Genomic DNA, 14,342 nt, shown 5'->3' on the forward strand with positions numbered 1-14,342 from the left:
CTCAATATCAGTCCACACGCCAAATTTCGACATTCTAGGTGTATTATTAACTAAATCCACTGAATCTAAACCACCGTGGTGTGATGGTAGCGTGCTGCGCCTACCACACCGTATGCCCTGGTTTCGAACCCCGGGCAAAGCAACATCAAAATTTTATAAATAAGGTTTTTAAATTAGAAGAAAATTTTTCTAAGCGGGGTCGCCCCTTGGCAGTGTTTGGCAAGCGCTCCGGGTGTATTTCTGCCATAAAAAGCTCTCAGTGAAAACTCATCTGAATCTCGGCCTTAGATCTCTTCGGAGGTTATCGCGCCTTACATTTATTATTATTTTTTTTTAATCAGGTTTTTTGTGTTTTCCAAAATGTTATATATATAAAAAGTGGGCGTGGTTATCATCCGATTTCGCTCATTTTCAATACCAATCTATTATGGCTCCATATAAGCTAGTTACCAAATTTGGTGAAGATATCTCAATACTTACTCAAGTTATCGTGTTAACGGACAGACGAAAGGACGGACGAACATGGCTCAATCAAATTTTTTTTCGATACTGATGATTTTGATATATGGAAGTCTATATCTATCTCAATTCCTTTATACCTGTACAACCAAACTTTATCCAATCAAAGTTATAGTACACTGTATACAAGTACAGCTGAGTATAAACAGAAAGTCGAAGACAAAAATTGCAAAGCGTCTGCCCAACAAGATAGGCCAATATCATGAAGCGGTATCCACTTACATTGAACTTCAGCCAGCAATATTCGAAGCCTTTGAAGAGATAGCAGAAGGGAAAAACGACAAAACTTCAGCACAAACTTTTCGGTTTCAAGCTGCTATTTCTAGCGTGCAATTCCAAACGTTGCTGTTGTTGTTGTATCGATAAGGACACTCCCGAAGGCCTTGGGGAGCGTTATCGTTGTTGATGGTCATTTGACGGATGCAGATCCGGTAGGTTCCGGTAACAAGCAGAATAAAGGTACCAGTCCGACCATCTCGGGAAACGATTTGTTATGACCACATGAAACCTTCTAGGCCATACCGCCCTCCCACCCCCTTGATCCTTCAGGAGTTCGGGTTTGCCAGAGCCTCGGCTGTTAATGAAACGGGATTCGCCACGGGTAGGTGAGGTTGACAATTGGCTTCGCCTTTCTTTTTATATAATGCGCTTGCAACTGTTGATAGAGTTGCGCTGCACAAGAAACCACGCATCAGGAAACATCAATTAAATAGATGCAAGGTTCATACTGAGAGCGTCGAAGATTATTATAGAATTGCATTCTATATTCCATTCCTTGATGCATTCATAACACATATCAAGAGCCGTTACATGAAACACCAACTAATTTTCGAAAATTTCGGTGTTTTGTTCCCGAAAAATGAATACAACGCTGAAAAATGCAATAAACTGCAAGAATTTCATTAAAGTGTTGTGAATTGTTCCAAACCCGAGTTTGCAATGGAAGCCAAAATGTGGAGAAGGCGAGGTTGGTAAAATTTTGATGATTACCTACAAAATTTGTATGCTATATTTCTAATTTATCGCATTTTTTCAGATGGTGAATCCAAATGCTTTCGAACATGTCAAATAAGATATTGCACATATTAGCCGTTCTACCAGTTTCGACAGCAACACCAGAACGCACATTTTCTGCCCTCAAAAGGTTAAAATCATGCTTGCGTAGTACAATCAGTCAAGAACGTTTGAATGGACTCGCTTCATTGAATATCCATATTGATATACCACTTTCTGTAAACGAAGTACTAGAAGAGTTTTTCAAAAAAACCTAGGCGATTGTTGGGAAATATTTATGGAAAAAATTTGTTTCTTTATTCTGTATGTGTTTAAAGCTTGAATATACAGCCATATTTTACTGACCGATTTTTGCTATGAACCAATTTTCATTTCATAAAAAAGGTACGAAAAATACTTCACTTCTACACCATCTTTTTCAATTTTGCATTTATCAATCGTGAGATGCCTTTTTTTACAAGCTGAACCAAATTTAAAGTATTTTTCGTACCTTGAGCCCGAAACCCCTCCCCGTAAATCCGCCACTGACTCTTACCTACATATGTATATATATTTGAATAGAAAATTTTTAAATTTCTGTGCGCTGCAGCTTTGTAAATTATTTGAATGCATAAAATATACCTACATTTTATTTTTAACTTTTGGTGCTAAATGCAGGATCAGCTAGTAGGAATATTACAGGACAAGTGGTGCGTTCTCTGAGTGTAGAATATTTTCTGCGTTTAGAATGACAGAGTAGCCATATTGTTTTTATTGTGAGAAATGGTGAGGAAAAATAAAATTTTAAAAACAAACAAAAAACTCAAAATTTTTTTTATTTTTGGGACAATATGTTGGTGTCTCTTGCTTTTGTTGGAAGTAGCTTTTGTAATTTGACTTAGCGATAAAGTTTTGTCTGCATTTGAAATATAATAGGTAATAGATTTTGCAGCTGAATTACTACTACGAAGAGTTTTTGGATGATAATTTGAACTTTATTCGTACACTGTGTTGTTGACTGGTCTGGTGTGAATGGCTAACCTAAACGTGAATATGTACATGCGCTCTCGCTTGCGAAGGTATGGTGAATTCTCATTACGAAAAAGAGCTTATTTTTTATTGCAAAGCTTCCGGAATTTCCTACAAATGAACGAATAGTTCAGTTTCGGTTAGATGCGCGTAGAAAAATACAGAGAAAAACAGCGCAGTGCATATTTCATCCAAAAAGACGCGTGTAGAAAAATTGTGAAAACTACAGAAAATCTAATGAAAATTAATAAAAAATGTGCAAAAAGAATTATTTCAAAAGTGAAAATAAAAAATGAATCAATTTGAGTCGTAATTGATTAATAGAAACCCCGAAAATGGCAAATGATAATGGGAATCTCCAGTATTCGTAGCCATGTATATGATATGAAAGTGCGCGTGTGTACTCCTTTATACATGTATGTATGTACGTATATCCAGATAAAATCAAAAAGAAGAAGAAGCATTTAAGGCATATTAACTGGCAGTATTGTAGCCGAAAGGAGACTAAAAGCCAAATCGCAAAGTTAAGACAGCGAGAAAAGGGGCTATATAAAAGAATCACTGGAAACAGCAAAATACGGGAAAATTAATGTGAATAAACAACGCAAGGGTTGATTATCTTACTAAAAGCTGAATTGACATACTTCGGCAAATGTATTCATTCGTATAAAAATATATTAAAATTTGTATTGCTAAACGCTGCTACTAAGCGACAAACTTCGATTCTTCCTGCGAATTCAACTCTACAAACGGTTAATTACTGGGTAACCCTTGCCAGTTTTCCCAATTGCATTCTTGAAATTTAAGGAAAGGAATAGGCGCGCCCTTCCTTTGTCCCTAACACGTTAGACTACATTTAAGACTTCGAATCACGTCACTCCAGCCAAAGGCCGCTACTCTAGCATATATTCCATTCCATTGACGCATTTACACCGCTCTTTATGATATGGTTGTAGTTAACATTATTGGCTGTCGACAACAGTGGCGATGGCATTCCTATACGCTTCACAAAAGGGTTCGTTCTGTCAATAGCCATCGGTGGTGGTTTCTATTCTATTAGAAATACATATGTATACACGCGTGCAAGTATGTATGTATGCCTTATTGCATTACAACACTATGCCACTGGCACAAGGAGTGTAATGGATGATTGCGAAAATCATGAGATAAATACCAAAGAATATTATTTGCTATCACACAGGTGTTAAATTTTCTATACGCCACATTTGAAATAACTATTTACATATTTATAAAGTATACATACAAATATGTATACATATGCATGTGTATAAATAATCAACAAACCGGACAACAAAAAAAAACAAAACAATTAAGGCCATAGAAACGTTTAGAGCACACAACAGATGTAGCAATAGCTGAAAAGTGGCAAAATCTCTGAAATTCTTCATTTGTTTACAAGAGAGCCCTCTAAAAATCCATATAAAAAAATGCCACTCGGGACAGCAGCAGGCGCAGATCGGCAACAATAAATAACAACATACATATGTAAATACATAAATTATATTTTGGACGCACCCGTTTAGCTGCCGCCTACTTTTGTAAAAAAAAAAACAATAAGTTGAAAACAAAACAATAACAAAAGAAGCAGGCGCAAGACAAACCACCGCAGAAGACAAGAACACTTCAAGAGATACGGCGTCAGCCGAGCGCACGCGGTATCTGCTGCTATTCAAGTATGTGCAAAAACTGATTGGAGAATAGATAAAGATGTTGCATGCGCGAACTTCAGTGGAAAGCAGCGGAGCTTCAAAAAATTCTAGTAGGTCACTTTCACCACACCACAAACTTTAACACAATTTTTATCATAATTTAAGCACAAAAAATACCCTGATTGGAGTTCTAGAGAGTAAAAATTAAAATTCTGAACAGATTAGCTGAATAAAAAACTACAAATAATTGTTAAATAACAAATACAGACAGTGGTAGTTGTAAGTGGTAAATGTGACCTACTAGAGGTTTTGTGAAGCTTGCTTCACACTATTTTTCGTCCCTGCAACATCTTTATTCTTCAATGAGACTTTGGTATGTGTCACTTCCCATACTATCTGCATATGTGTGTATTATATACGCTATACCGGGTCGATTTGTAGCAGGTCGAATATATTAAAGAGAACAATATGGGACAAAATATCCACTTAGGCCCACTTGCAGGAACGCAAAAAGCTTTTTTTATTTTAGAGTTAGTTTCAAATATTTGTCAAAAATATATGAGTTGAACCTTTCATTCTATGTAGGTAAACTCTGATTTAAAGAGGTCTGGAAGTTCTGGCCTTAGAACTGTTATGCCCAAAAACGTTAGTGCAGAATTGCTGCGCTGAGATATTTTAAACACTCTTACTTTCACTACGTAAAACAAATGTGTCGGTGCATGCCCAGCATCACCTGCCCCCGAAATCCAACCGTCGCTATTGCTAAAACTCCATCGCCAAAAATTTCTAAAAACAGTATCAAGTGCGAAGAAAATTATGCAACATTTAGTACCACATGGTCACAAGGAATAACAGCCTAACTCCTATACTTTTACATAGAACTTAGGCGGTTATTCCTTATGGCCATATGTTTTTAAATGGTGCATAACAGGGATGCACCTTAACGTTAAGCTAATCGTTTATCAAAAAATTTCCACCGTTTCGGTTGAAATACTTCGAAATATTATCGATAAAGAAATTATCAAGATAAAATGTATCTCGTTTTTAACCGAAACGAAAAGCTTTCGTTAACGTTAAAAACGTTAACAGAAACGTGATACTTTATGTTTGAATTGTGCTGGCAATGCTATAGCCATGGTGAAGCCGTAGGATGGTAACAACGAGCGCACATACACACACAAACTCCATGTAATTTGTTTGTGTAATTCGTTGGTGGTAATGTCAAAAATACTCTGAGAAATGTTCGTACTGTCAAAATTCATGAGAAAAGTTGCAATCAGCTTGGCTAATGCTTTCACCTTTAATGACTCCGCCATCAATCAGCTTTGCCAGCATAGTTTGAAATTAATAATCAACATAACCGATTTGATTTCGTTTTTATATGGCAGAACACGAAACGAAATCATTTCGTTAATTTGACGTTCTTAACGTTAATAAACGAAACGAAATGGCTTTGTTTCGTTTATTAACGTTAATTATCGTAACGAAATGATATCGGTTCGTTGGTTAAGCATGCCTGGTGCATACCCTTTTGCGCTCTTGATACTGTTTTAGATTTTTTTTGCCATTGCTAGAATTTGGGTGCAACACGCTTTACATCTCTGGGTAGGTAACACGGTTACCATACCTTGTTTGCATTTGGGACCAAAATTCATCGAAAAAAAAAATAATGGAACTAAAAGTAATATGCATGTTAATACTAGAGGACTGCATCGACATACATTTATTATAAAACCAGTTTTACATTGTTGAATGTATATTACATTTTTAAGACTTAATGTCCAATATGCAGAGTTTGGTTTTGACAAGGTGATGTTGAAAAAATTTGCGCCGAACAGCAGACACTACTTGTCTTTCTTTTTCTTACTTACTTTTTTCTAAATTATTAGTAGTAGAGATGTTCTTTATCCGGCCTGAAGTTAAAGTTCAATGTTCCTAAAATTTTCCACTTTGTAGCAATGGAATATATTGCTCAAAATGGACTTGAAATGTTCCTTAATTAGATGGTATACGTCAGACGAACTTTTCCTGGTTGCAACACTTTATCTATGGTATGAATATCGTCACGAACTTACAGGAACGAGGCTCCAAAATATAGTCGAATCGCCTCCCACTAGTTCTCAATACGTGAGCCAACGAGTAACAGAGTTGTTAAGTATTAATATGGCTCAACATCACCATAGTTCTGAAATTCTTTGAACTCATTTCTTACAAAGAGATCCTATACAATAAAGTGTTACTTTTCGTATGACACGTTTACACATTCCTACACAAACTCTCAATATCGTCGGTATGCTTGAATACACAGCTTGAACATAAATTCTGTGATTGCATTTAATGTAAAAAAAATGCTAAATTTTCAAATTCTCTATTAATTCTTCTGAGTATGACTTTAATCCTATCAAAAAATAACACGATGCATGAATTTTAGGTTATTGTATTGATTGAACATATGTTTGAAGATTGATTGGTTGTACGATGAATCTTAAATTAAGATATAGACAAAGTTTACACATCAACTAATCTGCAATAAATTCTCAATAGATAATCTATGCGTTTATCCATCCCTATGAACTAGAATATTATCTGTAACATGTGAGATAGTTGTTTAATAAACGGTTAGGAGTTAAGTACCAAAATGTTATATGTAAACTAGGTCTTAACGCTAAAATATTTCAGAGGCTTAAATCTCTAATAAAGCTTTAAGTAGAAATAAAGTATAAGATTTTCAAAAGGGAGGTTCCATGAGAAAGTGAACCTTGGTGCGGAGATAATTTTTCTTACAAAACTGGATACCATGTGGATACAAATGTTGTTAAAACCTTCAATCAACCGAAAAATATGGATATTATTATTTAAATGCTTTTTAAATACTTGTTTTCCTCTTAAAGTAAAGTGTTGATTGAACCATTTCAATTAGATAGAAAAAGATGTCAAAAACTTTGTGATTTAACACTCGAGTGATTAATAAGGAAACTTTTTTTTAATGGAGCTGATTGAAACACCAAATTATATGAGCCCTATATTCTTATTTATTCTTTGTCAAGTTGTTATTCTAAAGTTGTTATTCTAAATTTTACAAGTAGTTCTCTTTTTGATATTTGTTGTAAAATGTTAGAAACTCGTTTTAAATATATCCAACAATTCAGCTTTGATTTCTTTCAAGTTGTTAAGAATTATTCAACAATAAAGTTCGTCCCACCCGTGACAAATATGCAGTAATGTTATTAGAAATGAGCAGACATTGCTAATATGCCTTATTATCCTAGAGATAGATATCAACAAATTACGTCCAATAGAAATTTTAATCAAAACACGTTATCTATGAAGTAGGTTTTTTAATGGCCCTTAAATCTGAGTCAGAACCTAAGAAAGCGAAACTTTTTAAAACTTTCCGTAACTCAAATTTGTTTAGCCCACGAAATGATCCCGCGATGTGAAACATATCTTGAACCTTTGGAATACTTTGTTTATATTAACAAGTTCATTTAACGTTTTTCATTCGAGCATGTCCCACTCACAAATGCTGTCCCACCCGTGATGCTTAATTTTACACTATAAAATCATTTAAGAAAAATGTGTCGTATACTATTGGATTCCTTAAATATTCGTTTATCTAAAAGTATTTAAACAAAACAAGCTACTTCCATATATTTGCAGAGTTCTTATAAGTCTTAACTTCACTAATGGATAGCGTCTTTTTTACTACACTTTTTTTCGTTCCCGAAATGGTCGGGCCGGCGCCTTAATGGTGCTGTGTTGCCGGAGCGTATCGGATCTGTATCCGACAAAGGACCATCACATCGATAACACTCCCCAAAGCCTTCGGGGAGTAACCTAATCGATACAACAACAACAACAACATATCGTCTTTTTTCGTCCCACCCTTGACTATTATAAAACTTGTCTACTTAGATACTGTAAGCTTTTTTACATAACTGTACTGATTCAATTTTAAGTGTCTGCACCTATCTATTAGAACCCGAAATCATGGAAATGGAACTGAACATTTATCAGAATGCGCCAACAAAAATGAAATATTGAGTACAAATGCCCCACCCGTGACGATAGAACATCCCAAAAGGAATTTTACTTGGTTTTAAAGTTTGTTTGTATTTTTATAGGTTATAAACTGTTTGAGCTAATAATAAATTAGCGGCCGCCCTGGTGAGGTGGTAACGTACTCCGCCTACCACACCAAAGGTCCTGGGTGCAAGTCCCGGGCAAAGCAACATCGAAAATTAAAAAAAAAAGTTTTTGTAAACGGGATCGCCCCGCGGCAGTGATTTGGCAAAAAACTCCGAGTGTATTTCTACCATAAAAAGTGTCTTAGCGAAAATTCATCTGCCTTGCAGGCAGAGCTGGGTAGTAATGATTACTTTAGGTAATCAATACCCGTCGATTCCCCATTACATGTACTTGAGGAAAGTAATCAATTCCTTTCCTCCACAGCAAAGGAATTGATTACATTTCAATTCCTCAAAAAAAAAAAAATACCAAAAGTAATTTCGTTTTTTGAGGCTCAAGTACAAAAAAGGTTTTGTTTGTAATTGAAAAAAAAAAAAAAAACAAAATACTTTGTTCAAATGTAATTTCTGCCCAAGTACTTTCGAAAGGAATTGCAAATGTAATTGAAAATTTTTTCCAATTACATTACTAGAAATGGAAAAATACTTTCGAATCTCCCATTCCTCAAAGGAATTGCAAAAGTAATTGAAAAATTCTTAGTGTAAAAAATATTTTGCGATTCAAGCGGTGATTTTATGAGGCCATAGTAACTTCTTGGACCATAAGAAAATATTTTTAAAACACAAGCACTGCCTTCAATAACTTGCAATTCATTTCTTCTCGCCATATATGAGGAAGGTTATGGTAACATTGTATCATCGTAGTTTAGATTTGCTGTTGAATGGCCGGCCAATTGCTTTGTACGTGGCTAGCAACGTTTCTTCATCTTTTCCCCAAGTGCTACTGGCAAGTGACTTGAGGATTTTGTTGCGAATTTGTACTTTAGATACAACGTCGATGGCATACATCTTGAAGGTGAGAGTGTGGCGGAAGGTTACTCCTAAGATATTTTAATGGCTGACAATCGGTAGCGCAAACCAGTGACCATAGATTTGGCCGGCTAGGTTCGGATAATTTGCAGTTTATGTTTTTATACAAAGGAGAAAGGGTAAATCTTCTATATTTTGGAGTATAGTACCGTGGTTGACTGTGTCAAAAGTTTTTGACAGTGCTGGTAGTGCTATATATTTGGCGGAAGCCATGCTGATGAGTGGCTAGGGGAAGATTTGCACTAAACTGACGGAGCAGGAAGGTTTCCAATGTCTTCGCTACTGGCGAACGGAGTAATACCGGTCGTTATAACTCACCTTCGTTAGCCGGTTTCCCAGGCTTGAAAACGTGCGTCTGGTAGCTTTCTTCCTCAGCGCAAAGATGTTTTAGCATTGGCGTGACTACTCCATTTGGACCTATTGATTTAGAAGGTTTGGCTCTTTTCATGGCTTCTTCAACCTCTGTGCGGTGATAGTAACGGGTCACACGTCGTGTTTGTGTCTATGTTCCCCTCATCAGGGTAAATAAAAATTCCGGGGATTAAAAATTGCGGCAAAAACCGCTCACGCATCTCTTCGAGTTACCAGAGTTCTATCGCCAAAGGCGATGGATAAATTTAACGACAAAATTTAACCAACATTCAGAACCAGATACCGGACTGTATATTTTCCAAGGTTTACAATGCGCTGAATCCAAATCTGGCCTCAGAATTGCTCTATCAGCTCTTTTCGAGATATCCTAACCTAAAAGTGCAAAAAACATCGTTTTTGCCCATATGCGGTTATGTAGTCTTGCAGATGTTTTCTTTCACCAAAATTAAGGGACGCCATCTTTAAATACAAGTCTTCTTTCAAATGGCCTTGAGTTTGCTTAAATATTTTTTCGCTGAGATATCGCATTTTGAAATTTTGTGGTGTGGTAGGGGTGGTTTCTAGGGGTTAGGCACTTTTAGGTTAGGATATCTCGAAAACCAGAGCTGATAGAGAAATTTTGAGGCCAGATTTCGATTTATAGCATCAAAATCCTTCGAAAATATATAGTCCGGTTTCTGGGTCTGAGATGCTGTCGGCCTGTATTATCATTGTGTTTTTTGGGTTAGATAAGGACTTTTCAGATTCTTTTAATTAATTTTTAAACATATAACAGGTGAGCTCGAATCATAGCGCTGAGCATGGTGATATTGCAGCACAATGGAAATCAATGTATAGATCCCAACGTCCAATCCTGTGTCGGTATATTCGGATTCTGATTCTGCAGAAGTCGCAGTGTATCCTTCGACTTCATCACGCATGGTATCCATACTTTAACTTTTGGTACCGTGGGGATTTGCGCTTTATCCACCACCTCGAACTCGCGTTTGTACCTTGGCTTTGAAGGTTTGCAACCACTTCCTCCAGCCACAGCATGCTCGCGATGCGGACGCTATCATCTTCACACCAGGGGCTTACGTGGTTGTTCCCGTATCATCTTAAGCATTAAACAAATAAGCTGCCTTTCTACAGATCTCCACCTTTCAGGAGTCATCTGTCCGAAAGGATTCCTACGATCAATCAGCGCCAAAGTCAGTGACTACCTTGCCACATCACTCATCTTCTCGGAAAAAGCCGGAGTCTTTGCTTTATCTTCCTTTGGCTTATCTCCTACTTCCCTAGTTGGCACTTCGCCACTTTTGATGTCCTTCCTATGACTTGCAGCTTTCGAGGTAGTAGCTATTTCGCCATTGGGTCCATCTGTCTTACAGCTTTAGGCCTAATTATCTTGTTTATGCCGATGCCCTGCCTCGCGGCTCTGGGACTGAGTCCGCTCAGACTCTTGAAAGCAGACTTTTCGCCTTCCGCCGAACGTTGCCTCTTCATTCTGCCATTCGACACTTCTTTCTCCTCGTACCGGTTGCAGTGCCGAGAGTTTCTCGCAGCAAACCTTTTGAACTGCTTTCGACCTACTTCTACCGCCTCATGAACCCATTCATCGATCTCCACTTCTGTTGGGTCGACCACTGCTCCCAGGCGTTGGACAATTCTTAGTGCTGCTTGGTACTGCGACAGGGCTCTCTTACATCCCCTGCCGAGTACCCTTCTCCACTCTCCTACTCCGTTTTCATTTGTATGCTTTTCCAACACGGAGTTCATTGAATCAGCACTATTCACGCTCCCCGAGACCGACGCATCGCTTAATGCGTTTTTGTCCTCTTTGGTTTTTTACTCGTCCCTCACATTATCGTCATCCTTATTTAAATTAGATAATGAGTCGTTCATCTTGGTCGGACGACCACCTACGCGACAGGGCGGGCTGAGCGGTTCAGTATTATATACGGGGAAAGAACCCTCCTCCACAGCGGCGCCCATTACTGTGGTAAGGCCATCAATACTTCCCGAGTGGCCCGGTATCGGAAGGCTTCGTTCGAATTTGTCCCCTGGCTGCAAATCGTCCAATAGGCATGGTCCGAATAGCACCCTGGATTAGGGGGTTGGCAGTTCTTGGTCACCGACATTCCGCCGTCTGAGGCGAAACGGCGTAGATGCCAGTCCTAAACCGCTGCGCCTCATAGTCGGGCGCTATGGTGTTCGGCTAAGCCCTCACACAAACGACAAGCTGCCTACCTTAGTGAGGGATATTAGAAGCATACTTCCAAACCTTTTCCCATATAAAGCCAGGTAATTCATGCGAAAAATTTACAATTTCATCAACACTAATTTTTTTATAGGAACACATTTTACATCTGTGCCGGAATCCTGTTTTCTATATTGCATTTGTGAAATATGTAACAACAAAGGATTTAAGCAGCATTTTAAATTAAAAAAGCAACAAGGAATACGACACCAAATTAACAGATGTAAAGTAGGAATTTTATAAATTATTTCAGGAAATGCGAGTTGGCCTTCATCACAGTCAAAGTGCTCGTCGGAAAGACCGTGGCGTCGGGGTGCGTTAACAATTCCTGCAAATGAAAAAAGCCTCTCGACAGGTACCGAAGATGTCAATGGCGTATTTGCTTTTCTGAAAGCACTTTCCAATAGCGGTAATTCTTTCAATTTCTTCAAATTGTTAAAAAAAAGGGTCTGAAAGATACATGTTGACCTCGCCTTCAATACTCAAAGCACCTGTTGGGTATGCTGGTTTATCCAAATGAAAGTATATGGGGTATTCCATCCCATTTCGACCAATTTTGAACCCGACCCCTTTAGAATTGGCTGAAAAATATTTAAAACTTATTTTGAGTTGGAAAACGGTGTTTTTTCAAAATGCTATAACTTTTTCAAAAATTGACCGTTTGGGATCATTTTTTTTTAAATATGTTTTTAAATGTACTTTTCGGAAAAAATACAAAAAAAATTTTATTTTTTTCAATTAAAAAAAAAAAAAAAAATTCTCGGTCCACTCCGGGATTAATGGGGATGATTGCAGAATTGATTGAAGTTTTTTATGAGAAAAAAAAAGGGCGAAATTCGAAAAATCTCGAAAAACTGAAAAATTACCAACAAAAAAAACTTAAAAAATTTTTTTTAATTTTTTCCGAAAAGTACATTTAAAAACAAAATTTAAAAAAATCTCAAACGGTCAATTTTTGAAAAAGTTATAACATTTTGAAAACAAAAACGGTGTTTTTTTTTTAAATTCATAACTTTTTTTGAGTTGGATGAAAAAATTTGAAAAACTTCTGAAAAACGTCTTTCGTAAGTTAGAAAAAGAAGAAAAACTTTCAGCCAATTCTAAAGGGGTCGGGTTCAAAATTGGTTGAAATGGGATGGAATACCCCATATGTACGTTTGTGTTCTAATCTATATTTAATTACCTATAAATGAAATATTCAGCCCTATTCTTCATTTCGACTTGGATTGGAATTTTTTCGATTTGGCGATTTTGGTATTCTGTGTTCCAATCTCTTTCGATCCAACTTCGAATCGTTCGATTTTGTGTATTCTGCATTTCGATCGTAGTTCCGTTTTTCTAAGTTGAAAATTGGTTGGCGGAAAAATATTTTCTTTTTATTTTTTTATTAATTTATAACCGAATTTTAGCAAAAATATAAGTAAAACTTGTTGAGAAACGTAAAAGGTTTGATTATGATTTTTTTTTATATGTTTCCAGGTCAAAAACAACATGTCGATGTCGAAGTCCTTGGACGTATTTGCCCCGCAAATGTATTTAACACATACTTGAAAGCATCCTTATTGAGTCGAACGTTTTTTTGAACCTAAATAAGAAAATAAGTCATTAAACTTTACCACTTTTAAGTTAAATATCTTACAATTCACTCCTCTCAAATGGATTACACAAATCTCGCAATATTTGCCTTTCCATTCTCGCTTGGCCATTTTTGTATGCGTTGCTTTCCAACTCCACAAATAATGCCGAGGCTGTTGCCTCCATTATAATAGACAGCTATAATTTGTCTGTTTGTTGGGTCCAGTTATATGCCAAAGCATGCTGCCGGAGTAGAGGAAGTTGAAGCGAAAACGTAAACAATCCTTGCGGAAAGAATAAATAAATCTTCATAAAGTATTTTAGGCCACTGCAATGAAATTAGCATCCATAAAATTCAGATAATGTCAACTATATTCGTGCAGGAATCCGTTTTAACAAAACTTGGTGGCCACGGCAGGGAATTGGACAAAAGAACAACAAAAACACACTTACAATTATGTAAGCTCTTCACTCAAAAAAATATAACTCGGCGGCAATATATTCTATTCCTTTTCTTTGTACAAAATGGCTTGGATAATAAAATATTAACGTTTTTCAGTGTTTTTTACAAATTTTCTTTAATTTATTTTGTTCCATTGTTCACACATTCCGTACTAACAGCTGATTTCGAAAAATCATTTGCTCTTCCTCTTCTCGTTACGATTCCGTCGTAATGCAGAATACCGAACTTCGATTTAAGCGGAGCGTAGAACGGGAACGTAATCGAAATGCAGAATAGGGGTGATTACAAAGTTCGCTTTACACGTGTGATCGGATCTAAGATCAAAAGAAAAAAGGGAAGATGGAAAAGTCGTTGCCAGCGATCTTACATAAGTATCGGTTCCTTGCGTTATCGATAACGTTGAAATCGACCAGTGTGGCGGTTTG

General features: G+C 36.8%; 1 protein-coding gene across 3 annotated transcripts in view; it reads left to right on the forward strand.

The window, feature by feature from the left end:
• The first annotated feature begins 2,222 nt into the window (after positions 1-2,222).
• The window catches only part of tow (target of wingless), a 79,263-nt gene continuing 67,143 nt past the window's right edge, over positions 2,223-14,342 (forward strand). Inside the window, exons 1-2 of one of the 3 annotated variants that reach the window (XM_067757204.1) lie at positions 2,548-4,235; positions 12,133-12,288. The gene's annotated coding sequence lies outside the window, so the exon portion shown is untranslated. Of the gene's footprint in view, positions 2,299-2,547; positions 4,236-12,132; positions 12,289-14,342 lie in introns of those variants that run through there. The other 2 variants (XM_067757205.1, XM_067757203.1) reach the window with 2 other exon arrangements.

This window comes from Eurosta solidaginis, chromosome 5, assembly GCF_040869045.1.
Source record: "Eurosta solidaginis isolate ZX-2024a chromosome 5, ASM4086904v1, whole genome shotgun sequence".
In the NCBI taxonomy this organism is placed as follows: Eukaryota; Metazoa; Arthropoda; class Insecta; order Diptera; family Tephritidae; genus Eurosta; species Eurosta solidaginis.